At 30.2% G+C, this 13042-nt stretch overlaps 2 protein-coding genes across 3 annotated transcripts in view; one reads left to right on the top strand and one right to left on the bottom strand.

Annotated features, from left to right (window-relative positions):
* The window catches only part of LOC107439884 (WD repeat domain 24), a 36660-nt gene that overhangs the window by 22977 nt on the left and 641 nt on the right, over nucleotides 1-13042 (bottom strand). The gene's annotated exons all lie outside the window — the stretch shown is intronic.
* LOC107439891 (uncharacterized) overlaps nucleotides 3104-13042 on the top strand; it is a 24895-nt gene continuing 14956 nt past the window's right edge. Inside the window, exon 1 of one of the 2 annotated variants that reach the window (XM_016052632.3) lies at nucleotides 3104-3347. The gene's annotated coding sequence lies outside the window, so the exon portion shown is untranslated. Of the gene's footprint in view, nucleotides 3348-7234; nucleotides 7499-13042 lie in introns of those variants that run through there. The other variant, XM_071177793.1, reaches the window with a different exon arrangement.

Genomic DNA, 13042 nt, shown 5'->3' with positions numbered 1-13042 from the left:
ACATGTAAGTCTCAAATTTAAATCATGCTTTCTTTTATGAGATCAATAGAGAAATTAACGATATTTGTAATTATTGTGATTTGTCGGGCAAATTAGGGGGAAATTAGCCTAATTAGGTAGGTAGGTATTTTATTAACGTCGCACTAGAGCTGCACAATGGGCTATTGGTGACGGTGTGGGAAACATCCCCGAGGATGATCCAACTTGCCATCACAATTTTGATCCTCTGCAGAGGGGATGGCTCCCCTGCTTTGGTAACCCGTACACATGCGCGTGAAATCGAGCACTTTACGGTAGAACACTTTAACGAGGACGGATACCTCACACCATCAGTCCCTATTTAGGCTGATCAAAGCGGTCACCCAACCGCTTATTTCCTGCAGCCAGTGATGCTTGATTTTGGTGTTCTACTGGCAACTGTGTCCTTACGATGAGTCCACTGTGGGACTAGTCTAATTAGAAAAACTTGCAAGCATAATGCATATTTTTGTTGGCTTAAATATATTTGAATAATGCTCATGACTTTGCTAACTCTATGAATGGAATAATGTTTGGCTTAAAAGAGCTTGGAAAATGAAAATGGTTGAAATTTTTGTTTTGATATTTGTAATTATCGGGGTGACTTGGGTTTATCCGTTCAAAATTGACAGAGATGTTAAATAATCTGTTTCAACCAAGATAAGAGTTCTAAATTTAGACCATGTGCTTTTAATGAGACAAATACAAAAACCAACAAAGCCTTATTTCGTGTAACTATTGGGATTATTAGGGGGAATTAGCCTTAATAACATGCTCCCATGAATTATGTATCACAATGTGTTTGAATCAACATAACCGATTCGCCTTTTGTGCCTCGAAAAAATGAATTCGTGCAAGTGCACGACTATGTGGAGCCTCGGAGAAGTTTGGGCGGAATAATTGACCATTGCAGGAATTTAATTCTATTATATTATTTTATAATATATAACTTTTATTTATGCTATATGCACTAAAAATACTAATAATTATGGGAAAGGCAGCATGGCAGGGCCGTCTTTATAGCATGCAGGGCCCCCTGGCACAAAAATATTTTAGACTCCTATGACATATCATAATGTTTAAAAACGAACTAAAAACCTTAAAAGGAAAAAAATAAATCATTTTTAAGATATGTTGCAATAATTTTAACAAATTTAAGCACATTTTGATTACCCCAAAAACTCAAAAAAAGCATTTTTAAACTAAACTGCTGTTTGTAGAAAATGCAACACCATGAAGGAATCATCAGAATCAAATGAAATATTATTTTAATAATGGATATAGGATATTATGCAAATTAATAAAGTTTCAGAGCCATCGCGCGTGCGTGGCGCGCGCAGCGCCCTCTGAATTGATGCTGAAAGCGTATAAATAAAGTGCTGTAGCGGGACGTTGAAAATAGTCTATGATTATTTGTTAGTGGCAAACGTTTAGTGAGACCTGAGTATGCCTCCACGACGGAAGAATAAGAAATTCAAGCAACTTACGGAGTTTGAACGAGGGAGGATAATCGGCCTTCGAGAAGGAGGATTTTCCTATCGCGCAATAGCAGCTCGTATGCAGCGGAACAGTTCCACAGTGATGCGAGTTTGGAAGCAGTGGACCGACGAGCACCGAACAACTCGAAAAACAGGCACTGGACGACAGAAGGTGACGTCAGAGCGCGATGATCGACACCTGCTCCGCATGGCGGTGAATGATCGCACAGCTTCCTCCAGGCAGCTGGCAGCACATTGGTCTACTGCTACAGGTGTACAATTGTCGGCTTCGTCAATTCGTCGTCGTCTGCTGCGCCGTGGATTGCGTGCAAGGGTGCCATTATACAGGATTCCCCTCACGGCGGATCATCGACGGCTGCGTCGGCAGTGGGCTCTTGAGCACAGAGACTGGCGAGCTGATTGGCACCAAGTTGTCTTTTCAGATGAATCACGCTTCAATTTGTGGACCCATGATGGCCGTGTTCGTGTTAGACGTTATGCCGGTCAACGCTGCCTTCCTGAGTGTATTATTGAACGACATAGTGGTCGAACACCCGGAGTTATGGTCTGGGGTGCGATTTCGTATCATGGACGATCCAATTTGATACGAATTGAGGGTAATCTCAATAGCAACAGATACGTCCGTGAAGTGCTACAGCCCGAAGTCGTTCCTTTCCTTCAAGGCATCCCTGGAGCTATCTTTCAGCAGGATAATGCACGCCCACATGTTGCGCGGACTGTTAGAGACTTCTGTTCAGCACAACGCATGCAACTTCTTCCTTGGCCTGCTTATTCGCCGGATATGTCGCCTATTGAGCACGTGTGGGATATGGTTGGTCGGCGTCTCACTCGTGATCCGCGTCCTGCAGTTTCCAAAGACGAACTTTGGTTGCGCATACAAGCGATATGGAATTCTCTTCCTCAAGCAGATATTCAACATCTGTTTGACTCCATGCCACGTCGTATAGCAGCACTTATTGCAGCGCGTGGTGGCTGCACCAAATACTGATTTCGGACGCTTAATTTGTTTCTTTTGTTTTGAAAATTTCATCATTTATTTGTATCAGTACAAGTCGTTTCTGCATTAAATTTCATTTGATTCTGATGATTCTTTCATGGTGTTGCATTTTCTACAAACAGCAGTTTATGTATAAGTTGAAAATTTTTTTTTATATGCTAACCAGTTGAAATCTTCAAACAATAAAATAATTTGAAAAATATGGAAGTTAATTAAAATAATTAAATTACATTAAATTAAATAAACATAAGGGTATAACAAATTAAAATAAGTTCAAAAGGTATGAATTATTTTGTCAAATTAAACAGTTATTAAAACATCTTTCAATGCCCAAGTACCTGAAATTTTCATTGGAACGTAGAAAAATAGATTTCAATTGACTTTTTTAAGTTTTCTTGTTGATAAACTATTCAAATTATTGGTGTTTGCATGATAATCAATCACTATTTGTAGAAAAACAAATGCACACTTTATTATTTATTTTAAAAGATATATAAGGCAATGTTGTTTATTCTTAGAATACAATTTATAAAAATTAAGATTCGCAAGGGCCCCTTGAGTGTCTGAATTTTTGATTTTTTTTATAGGTGATTAGTCAGATAAATAAATATGAATTAGTGTTTCTAGATTCAGAATCAATACATCTGAAAAGTATTAGAAAAAAAAAATCTTGTTAATTACATAAGATTTATTTCAGAAAATGAACATCTGTAAATGAAATCGTGGGAGAATAGGGCTGCTCAAACCAGATAAGAAGTTAATTGATCGAAAATAACTCATCATATTTTGCAAAAGTATACTTGCATTAAATTGAATAGGAAGCACAATCATTGGTAAGGAAATCTGTATATATTGTTTAGAATGAATTTCTTTCTTAAAATGTATAAATGTCAAAACTCGGTATAGCAAGCTTAATGGTAATAAGAATTAGTTTGTAAATTAAACTATCTGAATCAGTAACTTTAATTAGAAATTGGAATTTATGAGTTAGTTCATCACATAATAATTAAACTTGTTTTATTTTAGAAAGCCTTCAATACAAATAAGATAACAACTATGAAATACTAAAATATTTAAAAATAGAGTATCTTAAATATCTTTGATTGTAGATTTCTACTGTAAACTTGTTTTTAATTGCGTCTGAGACAGAATCTGTTAATTTTATGAAAAAAAAAATTAAAAAATTGATTTTTTAAGTTGACTAAAAAAGTGAAAATAATCTCATTTTTCTTAGATCTAAAACTTAAATTAACCCATCACTTTCGAAGGAATTTTGGGGAATTTTCGATGGGGATAGAAATTTAAAACAAAGTGATGCACATACATTTTCTGTTTAGTCTGAAATTTTTTTCTCCTTTTGGTTAACCAGATAAACGTAATTTTTAAAATTTTTTACTTTCTTTTATTTAAGCCTATTTGATTTTTAAAGGTGGTGAGTCAAAATTTTGATTTACGAATTCACTTTGGCGACAAATTTTGCAGTAATGAGAAAGCTATTCAAATGCTTATTGTTATAAGAGATTGGGTTCAAGTAAAGATTTAAGCTCACTAGTTAGTCAAAATGCTATTGGAATTTTATTGACCATAAATTCTATTTTCTGATAAAATGACGATAAATTTTACATCAACTTTAGATTACTTAGGAAGTAAGGATGAATTAAAAATGATGGAAACTCGCACTGTAGTCAAGGCTTGGAGCTCTAGTAAAGATTTAAATGCTCTAATTTGTCGGAATGTGTTCGAAATTTTGACAGTATGATCCCCCCCCCTTTACACGAAAACAAGTTAACAAAATCATAATAAAAATCTAATATTGACTAAATGAAGAAGCATCGTTTCTTATTTGAACTGTTATAATATGTCTTGTTCACGAGTAAAATTATTTTTTCACTTATTTCTTCTTATAAAGTCGCATAATCTGTATACCTAAATTTTTAATTTTTTTCAAATACATATGATTATTTTCAAGTCCAGATAATCATTCATTCCGTTACAATTAACACATATTAACAAAATCTTCCTACACAAAATTATAATAGTAAGGTACTTATTGAGCCGCAATAGCTCAGTGGTTAAGGTACTGAACTGTCATTCGTAAACCCTGGGGTTCGATGCCTAATGGTGGCTTGAAGTACACTCAGCAGGTCGATAGGTATCAGCTGATCTGGAAAATGAAGGCGGCCTCTACGCCCAGTGCTGGCTACATTGTCATAATCAGGCCGTTGGTGATGAAATTGTGGAGATATAACCACCATGATCACCTGGCTTACAACGGGCTGTTGTGGAAATGCTTTACTTTACTTACGTATTTATATAAAAAATATTTTTGTGGGTAGTATCGACTTTCTTAAAAAAAACAAAACAATGATAAGTAAGAAGCAATAACGGGTTTTGGTGAGCGGTACGAACAGGGGGTGGAGCTTCCTTGTTTCTATGCAATATTTAAAAATTTATGCCCTAGATTTTAGTTTATCGTATTTTAAGAAATTCTTGAGGAGATCTTCTGAACTTATTTCAAATGATTAGAGCATTTTGTTGTTAATTATTTTTGTTGATGTTAGTTACTATTTCTTTTTTTATGATCATAGTAATATTTAAAAAATATATAAATATTTCTTTCTTCAGTTGAAAAATTGACTTCATAAATTTTATAAATATTTAACTATCTTAATTATATTTAATTATATTAATTATATTTAATAAAAAATAATTTTAAATTTATTTTATTTAATGGAAAAATATGCTGGTCTCTCTTCCATTACTTCTTGAAATCTTAAAAATAACTTAACACTCTGAACTGACAGTATAAGTAGCGATAATTATGCATTTTACGCTTTTCTTCATCTTTTTTTAACTTTTATGAATATTATATTTCAACTATCTAAAAAAAAGAAAGCTAATTTTTTTTATCGGAAGAGATTAAGTTTTTTAAAAGCTTTCACAGAATTTAATTCAAGGTTTTGATTTATTTTGGAGAGAAAAACTTTACAGTTAAAATAAACCACTCTACTTTTAATCAAATATTCTTTTTTGAATTCCACATTTAATGTTTGCAGGATGCACTTAAACACAAGCATACAATTTATCAAAAATTAAATCATTTTTTTTTGTGTGTGAAATATACACGAGGATTTCAAGTATCACAGAATTTAAAACTACTAGCCGCCTTTGGTCACCCACTTGGTTCACTGTATTTAAATATTCTAACATGAGCCGTGGTGGCCCAGGGGATAGAGCGTTCATCTTCCAATGTGATCACCCAGGTTCAAATCCCAGTGATGGCTGGTCGATACGAATTCCGCACCTGGCTCACGCAGATAACAGTGCTGACTAAAAATATCCTCAGTAGTATTTGTAAGCACAAACTTGGGTCGGTTGTTCAACAACGGTTATAAAGTATTAAATAAAGTAAAATATTCAACGTGTGAAAAATATGTAGGCAATATTTCAATTTCAATTGGATAATGAAATTAGGGGTTGAAATATATACATGAGAACAAAAATATATATGTGGAATCACCATTACTAAGCGCACTGCTAAATGTTAATCTGTTCCTTATATTAGTGACAATGTGGTCACCGACTCAAAAGACCTCCCTTTGGAATGTCCCTAAACATAGCTTGTGTCAAATTTAGAACAATATTTTCAACAGTTTGCCCTTGGTTTTTGTTGATTGTCATAGAAATCTCGTCAATTTCTCGCGTGGCAAAAATTAAACTTTTCATAGTTCGACGGTAGAATTCAGCAATGTTTGTAACTAAGTTTTCATATCTATAAAAATACAAAACTATTCTAAATAATTACTTAACGTATCAGTAATATTTAACTGACTGTTAAAAACTACTTAAACCATCACGTAAGACTACCTAATGAAAGACAAAATGAAACTGAATAATACTCAATGTATAATTGATTTTTTAACATCACTTAAATTATTACTTAAGACAACCTAAAAAAATAAAATTATTATTATAGATGACTATTGTGCTGCCAATTTAGGCAGAGAAATACCGCGTAAGAGAAATAAATATATAGATAAAAATTATGTTACTTTTCGGTTAGCCAAGCAGAAGAATATTTAACTATCTTTAATTTTTTTAAAATTTCCTTTATTTATTTTTCAATTTTACTTAATAATTTGTTTAAAAAAAAAAAGAAGAAAAAAAAGCTGGTGGAGGTCTACATTTTTAGGCAACTTTTTGTTTGCGCCCGAGTAACCGAAAAGTACTAAAATTAAAGTAACAAATATACCAAGTATCAATCTTCTGATTTGGGTTTTAAACTACAAGGCTACAGAGTTGAATATTGCTAGTCGTAAACTCAAAATTGAGCTGGCTGTTCAACGATGGTTATAAAATAAAATTTGAAATCTCTTTTACAAAAAAAAAAAAAAAAAAAAAAAAAAAAAAAAAAAAAAAAAAAAAAAAAAAAAAAAANAATTGAAGCATCCGATTTCTTTGATAATCTGTTCCTTAAATGGTTACACCAAGTAGTAAACAAATTAGTAAGTATTAGGATATTTATAAATTACTGTACTTTTAAAAGTAACGAAATGAAAAATTAAATTTATTTAACCTTAAATTGCAGTAATATATCATTCGATATCGATGTTTAAAAAGATTTCTCATTATTTTATTCAAACAGTCGCGAATGACGTTGTAAAAACATTCACTTTTCCATTTGATTGTTTTCATATCTGCAGGTGTACTTATGAAACATGACAAACAAATTTGTCAGTAACGTAGCGACATCTTTCAACTTAAGTTTTGATTTATTTCTTCCTTTTGAATGATTTTATTCAAATGCTCTTACGAACAGTAACAAAAATGTTTTGTTAATATAATTATAATCATTAAATACAATTTGACAAGTTGGTATGTTTCAGTACAATAAGGTTTTTTCATGAATATATGTTATTATTTTATTCGGAAATAGTATTTACAGAAGTAGCATGAAATTGAAATCAGGAATACATTTAATTTGGTAAGTAAGCAGAACTTTTGAAAGAGTGAAATATATTTGATAGATTTAGAAATTATGACTCTTTAAAAAGTTAATTCTAAGTCTAAAATAAAGAATTGAAATTATTAAAAATGTTACAGTACTTATACAAGTTTCAATATCTGTTTTTACTATCCAAACATAGTAAAACTACACGGAGAAAAAAATTCTGGTAAAATTATCGCACTGTATGGTAACGGCATTTTTAGTAACAAAAAATCATATTTCTGGTTAATAAATCCAAAATATATGGTATTTAAACCAATCATTTGCATAAATTATCCGGTAAAATTTACATTTACAGGATAACGGATTACCGAAAATTCTTGTTTTTCAAAATTATAATTTTTATTTCCACACATTTAGTGAAAATTATAAAACTGAAAAGTAAATTAAACCAAATAAAGGATTTTTATGCCATGCTCTAAGGTATCATAATTAAATAATAAAATTTTGAATCATTTGCCAAATTTTATCACCTATTATAAAACAATATTTTTTTTAATCAAAATAATTACCAAAATGCTTCCGTAAATATTACTGAGCTTTTAGGTGTTCCCATGGAGCCAGATGCATGGTAAATTTCACCATATTCCAGTAGTTTTGACCATACTTTTTTTTCCCAGTGAAGCAATAATTACGATATACGCAAGATCTGCTATCTAATAGTTTAAACATACTTAAATATTAAATAAAATTTTCAAATGCTAAAAATGTTAAATATAATTTTCCTATGTTAAAATACAAATTCTGGTAACTATGTATCTGGTAACAGTATATTATTAAATAATTAGAATAATTTAATTCTATGTAAAAAATCACATTTATAATTATTTTTACATTAATATCAGTCTAGGGTGAGAGAGTTCTGACTTTTGTTGATGTCATTTTATGGAGCTATTAATTTAACAGAAGACCCCTCGTTTACTTTTTTTTCACTATATCTATTTAAAATTGTTTTTCAATGTTCTGTACGTGTTTGTTTAATTTATTGGATTGTTTTTCATCCTGATGTTCTTTAACATTGTTTGTAGTTTTGAGTTTGAAACCACATAATTCTCGTCTCTATGACAACCATGGTTATGACTGATTCTTTGTAGAATCAGTGAATAAAGGTAGAAAAAAAATGGAATAAATAGATGAATTAGTTAAATTGTAAATGTATAATAAAAGTAAAGCAAATAGTAAAGTATCCTAAGAAAAGTTTCAATGTTATCAAAAGAAAAATGCAATTGTTAAATAATAGCAATGTAGAAAGTATCAGTGAATCAGATCAACAGAAAATTTGTAAATCTGAGAAACAATGAAGCGATGAACTAGTACATCAGCGTTCGTAAATCAGAAAGTAGGCGAATCAGTCTATAATATCAAAATCAGATAAACAACAAAATAAACTAAATCAGACTGAGTAAAACTAATTAGATAAATAACAAAATAAACTAAATATAAATAAACGTTTATTTTTGGTACGGTAATCGATATTTACGTCATATTATTTATTTTTATTTCATATAATTTTATAAAACTTGTCTTATTTTATCAAACACTGAAAGCTTTTAGTTGCCAAGAATTTCATATTTGCATTAATTTCGTAATATTAATTTTATTAAGCACATAAATAATTTTTCTTTTAATTCAAAAAAGCTTTGCAGAGATGAAAAAATATTCTTTCCTCTTCAGAGTTAGGAAAAATTTATTTTCTTTGATATAAATATGCTTAATGTTAACTATAACTTTAATTTAAATATTTTAGTAATTTATCCATTTTTTTTGAAAAATGGTTTTTCTCTAATTATATATTTTCCCATTCTTCTTTGGCGTATTTAAAAAAACGTTTATATTTCATTTTAAAAAACTTTTTTATTTCACTTAATTTTAAGCTTTGATATTACATTTTCTTATTTAGTGTTATTTTATTTTCATATTCAATTTATTTGGAAATTGTTATTGACATTATTCTATAAGTTTCACGAAAATATAATATTTTTTTATGATTTAAATTTTTTTTAAAAATAAAATTGCTTAAATGCCTAAAACCCATTTTTTTTGTAAGAAGTTATAAAAAAAGTATTTATATTCACGGAAAAAAACTATTCTCGAGCAATTACCGTATTGCATGGTAATAACATTCCTGGTTAAAAAAAATATAATGCTGGTAATAAGAACTAAAATATATGTTATTTGAGCTTTTCATATAGTAGTTTTACCGTTCACATGTAAACGCTTTACCGGAACTTCTGACTTTCAAATTTAAAGTTCTTATTACCACATATTCAAACCTGAAAAGTAAATTTAACTGAAAAAATGGTTTTTATGTCATGCTCTATGATAAAATTGTTAAATTCTACTGCATTTATCAAATTTTATCACAGATTATAGCAACTACAAATACTTGATTGTTAATTTTCCCAAAATCATTATTAAAACTCTATGGTAAAAATTATCCATCTTTTTGGTGATTCCATAGAACTAGAAACGCGGTAAATTTTATTATATTCTGGTACTTTTCACCATACTTTTTTTCCCGAACCTGATCTCATGGATCACCTCATTTTTTCATCATTTATTCATTTTCATATTGCACAAATGCGAATTAACTAGCTCTAAGAAGGTTTGCGTGTCTTGTTTGTGATATTTCTTGATTTTCCTTGACTTCTGAGATTTTTTTCCAAATTCAGATATGAACGATATTGATTCAACTTGATAAGATGCCACGGTGGCCCAGGGGATAGAGCGTTCGACTCCCAATGTGATGCCACAGGTTCGAATCTCAGCTGGGACTGGTTGACATGAATTCTGCTCCCGGTTCACACGGACCACTGTGCGTACCGGATAGTCAGTGGTGGACGGATTATGGGTTAGAACCCTTTTCAGTCTGGCTAACCGTGGGAAGTTTTTGGAGTTGTCTTCTATATGCATCTTCTAAGGCCGGGATGACCTGGTCGGTAGGGCGCTGGCCCATTTTCAAGAGCTCGTGGGTTTGATCCCCGCCAGCCGAAGACTCCCAGTGTAGTAAACGGTAACTGATGCACGGTTAATCTGTCGAGTAGCAAAGTCCTCCATGTTTCTATAACAAATCATACCTCTGGGGGTACTGAGTTTCCGATTTAGTTCCATCAGAAGACCATTTTGTCCCAATGCTTGATCCAGATATTATCCAGATATTCCCTTGGGTTCAAACTTACATGGCTACGGAGTTGAACATTGATAGTCGTACGCTCAGAATTGGGTCAGCTGTTCAACGCTTGTTATAAAATAAAATAAAATTTGATAAGGAACCGCAATGGCTTAAGGGATAGAACTCTCGCCTATTAATAAGTCGACTCAAGATCGAATTCTAGCGACAGCTTGTTCGAATTGAACATTGTTTCCTTCCACATTACTGACGGAAAATATCGGACGGATCATAGGTTAGAATCCCCTTGATAGGTTGGGTTCAAAAATACAATGGTATGGAGCTGACATTGATTTGCCGTAAACCCAAATCTGCATCGGCTTTACCAAGTCAGTAATAAAGTAAAATAAAATTTAATAGGGTGCTTACTTTGACCGAAAAATAGATTTAATAAAAACAGTTATAATAATAATTACTTAAAATTATGACTTTGTATTTTTAAATAGGATTACACACAATTATTGTATATTTCATTATAATTTACAACAAAATTTTTCAAGCAATTAAAAATTAATTATTTTTATATCGTATCTCAATTTGTTAAAATTTTAATTTTAATTTAATTCGGTAAATAAATAATAATTATTAAGTGTATTAAATTTGGAATTCAAAAATCACAAATGTTATTTTCTTTCGCAAAGAAGAAATAATTATTCATTTATATAATTTAAAACTGTAAAGATAATATTTACCAAAATCATTATTATTCAATCAAATATTTATTTTTTGAGGATAAAATCAGTCCATCATCTATCTGTTCTACTTAAGCCAAGAAATGAATGATCGATAAATGCACTTTTTTAATTTTTTTTCAATGAAATAACTAAATTAATCTGACTGAACTAATAAAAATTGGAACAATATTCTTTTCGAAATTGTTGGAAAAATATAAAGTACTCAGATTTTCCTCGACTGGGAAAATAATTACTTACCAAAGAGATTCAAATGATAATGCATTGATTTTTTTTAAAAAGTAAAAGAAACGAAGTTGTTTAATTTGACTATTAATAGATTTTGTAGATTTATATTGCTCATTACGTAAATCTTATTTTAAAAACTTTAAGTTCGTTACTAACCGCAATCTTAAAAATCATCTGAACTAAATTGAGCATTACACTGAAGGTCAATAATTTATTTGCCGGAATACTCAAAAAATTAATTGGATTATATTCTAAAAACTAAGATGAACTTAATAATTATGTAATAATTAACTTTAATTTCGACTCACAGATATACTCTAGTGTTTTCAGTTAATTTTATTTCAGTTTATTATCACAAATAAAAGTATTCAAATTTTCAATAAATTAATGTTGAAATTTTTTTCCTAGAAGAATGGAATTTTTAAGTATTTAATGTTATATTACTGTTTATTTTACCTTAGAATTTTGAATGCTTAAAATGTTTTTTATACATACTTTATTAATGTTTTTTTTTATTATCACTTGATATACATCTATGCTTTAGGAACATTCAATTTATTTGCATTGTACAGTACGCAAAAAAAGTGAGCATGTTGAAGAATTTTTGACCTAATGATTAACCAGTAGAACTCAATCTGAATGGTTCAAGGTCATAACTCTGAAATATGCTGTTTAAAAAGCATCTCTGTCCGAGAGCTGCAGCAGATCTCGCTTTTTACTTCTGAGCAGCTTATTCATCTCGCCTGGTATTTCATGTTTCCCACCATTTTTTTCCACATTTTTAGCATGGATCTTCTTCTCTTTCTTTTACCATCCGGTGCCAATTTTGAGTCTACTCATGGAATTTCAGCAGGAGGCATTCTTGAGATTGTGACCGGTCAATTCTCACTTTCTCCTTTCGATGTGGTGCTTATTAAGACAATTCATTGAAGCATCATTGGCGTCAATAATAGTTTGGCAAATTCATTCCCTAAAACGGAGTAGCATTTTTGGTTTTTGTACTTCATGAATTAAAAATAAAAGGGATTTGTAGAGGAATTTTATAGTTTCTCGTAGCAAAAGAAGCTTGTATATTTCGGTTTGACTTAATTTTTGATTAATTCAATAAGAAGTGTGTTTAAATTTTTTTATTTGAAATATTTTTAAGCTAATATAGGGAATATTATCTTTCGTGATGTTTAAAAGTTTAAAGGTTTAAAAAAGCTAACGAGTGTTTGCAATTCTTACATTAAAAAAACAAATAAATAGCTACTCGTCTAAAAATAGTTATTAATAATAATTACTATTACTAATAATTAATATTATAATAATTAATATCGCTAATAATTAATATTATTAATAATTAATAATAATAATTATTATTATTAATAATTTTTAGCAACAATTATTATTATTATAAATAAATTTAAGTAACAATAATAATTATTATTA

The sequence above is a fragment of the Parasteatoda tepidariorum genome, chromosome 2 (genome assembly GCF_043381705.1).
Source record: "Parasteatoda tepidariorum isolate YZ-2023 chromosome 2, CAS_Ptep_4.0, whole genome shotgun sequence".
Lineage (NCBI taxonomy): Eukaryota > Metazoa > Arthropoda > Arachnida > Araneae > Theridiidae > Parasteatoda > Parasteatoda tepidariorum.
This window is presented reverse-complemented; position numbering and strand designations above follow the sequence as displayed.